The sequence below is a fragment of the Austrofundulus limnaeus genome, unplaced genomic scaffold (assembly GCF_001266775.1).
Source record: "Austrofundulus limnaeus strain Quisiro unplaced genomic scaffold, Austrofundulus_limnaeus-1.0 Scaffold1444, whole genome shotgun sequence".
In the NCBI taxonomy this organism is placed as follows: domain Eukaryota; kingdom Metazoa; phylum Chordata; class Actinopteri; order Cyprinodontiformes; family Rivulidae; genus Austrofundulus; species Austrofundulus limnaeus.
The window spans coordinates 45,903-47,776 of NW_013953846.1; the positions used below are offsets into that span (position 1 = coordinate 45,903).

Here is a 1,874-nt window from a genome sequence, read left to right on the forward strand (position 1 = left end):
GAACATGACTCATGTATTTTAACATTTGAACATGACTCATGTATTTTAACATTTGAACATGACTCATGTATTTTAACATTTGAACATGACTCAGGTATTTTTAACATTTGGACATGACTCAGGTATTATCACATTTGAACATGACTCATGTATTTTAACATTTGAACATGACTCAGGTATTTTAACATTTGAACATGACTCAGGTATTTTTAACATTTGAACATGACTCAGGTATTTTTAACATTTGAACATGACTCAGGTATTTTAACATTTGAACATGACTCATGTATTTTAACATTTGAACATGACTCAGGTATTTTAACATTTGAACTGATCTGTCATTATGTTAACAGGAAGTGAAGGATTTGGTCTTAGATGCTGTTCTGGACGGGATCCAAGATCAAATCCTTTCAGAGGAGCAGCTCTCAGAGAATTCCTGAACAGAAGAATATTTAAACTGATCCTCCTCAGGGCTCTAAAAACAGTAAAACTTTGTCAGTTTAGTCGTAGTTTCATTCTTAAACCCAGAAAGTTACAACAATTTATCTATTCAATCTCTTTTCCAGCATGGAAAATAAGTATAGAAATATATTTAAATGAAAAATATTTAAAAATGTTGTTTGTGGATGACAGGATCAGAAACTTAATTTATCCTAATTTGTTTATGTCACATCATTTTTAATTTTAAAGTTAATAAAATAATACAAGCAGAATTAATCAAAAGTTTCCAGGAGAAATAATGTTTCTTCTACAGTCATCAAAACTTTTAAACAATTTAAACGTTTAATAATGACTGAAGAAACASTGAAGGTTTGTGTTGGCAGCTGACAGGAGGGTCCCTGAACGCACCGGCTGGTTTAAAGAGCTGAAAACCAGTGAGTTTGTGTTGGTGTGTTGTAAAAACAAACCTCAGGAGCTGCAGATGATGGAAGATGACAGTTTGTTGGTCTTCATGTTTCTGCAGGTTGTTTTCACAGAGTTCAATGAAGTCAAGCTGAGACTCAAAGACAGGAAATCCTTTAAGTGTTTGATCCAAATGATCCGAGACCCTCATCTCTGACAGGTTCTGGTTCTGGTTCTGGGTCTGGGTCTGGACCTGCAGACGGCCTGCAGGCGTTAAAATGTTAGCATGGAGTTAAATCGTCAGTGAGAGCCGACAGCCTGACTGAGAGAAAACTTACAAACATAAAACAGGAAGAGCTGAAGGCTGGAGTCAGATTTGATCTAAAACATTAAAACATTTATTTCCTTGTGTTTATTTGATGGTTTTATTTGTTTGTCTTGTTTTGATTAATCCTGGTGCTGCAGCTGTTTACCTGCTGACAGGTGAGCCTCGTTAAGCTGCTCGTTAACGAGCTCAGCTGCTGCAGAAGGTTTCTGTGGGCTCGGCCCACTCTCCAGAGAGCTGACCCGGGTCGGYCGGTCCGCCCACGCTGCGTTCACTTACAGCGGTGAATGTGAGCGTTCAGCCCACGGCTCTGAGGTCCTGCAGGCTGTAAAAACACCACAGCATTGTTCTGAACGGGTCGGAACCGCTCAGAACAACGAGAGCTTTTAGAACGTGAGGCTGACCTCTGACCTCCTGTCAGAGGAGATTAATCACTCTGACTGAAGCTGGATGATTCACATCAACCTGAGGAGCACAGGACTGCTGCAAACAAACAAACACAAACAAACAAACAAACAAACAAACAAACAAACAAACAAACAAACAAACAAACAAACACAAATTATAACAAAACAACAATAAAAAACATCACAACAAAACTGAAAAAAAAAAAAACAGAAATCTACACAAACTGAACTGTCAGAAATCTCATTAATCACACAACTGAGTCCAAAGTTATGAAACAAGAAGAAAAACAAACAAAAAT

General features: G+C 37.6%; 1 long non-coding RNA gene across 1 annotated transcript; it reads right to left on the reverse strand.

Moving 5' to 3' along the window:
* Positions 1–291: 291 nt before the first annotated feature.
* Positions 292–1,710, reverse strand: LOC106535414 (uncharacterized). The gene is made up of 3 exons (XR_001312440.1): positions 1,573–1,710; positions 1,317–1,493; positions 292–1,107 (listed from the first exon to the last, which is right to left on the reverse strand). It is a non-coding gene; the product is annotated as an uncharacterized LOC106535414 (long non-coding RNA).
* Between the last annotated feature and the right edge of the window lie 164 nt (positions 1,711–1,874).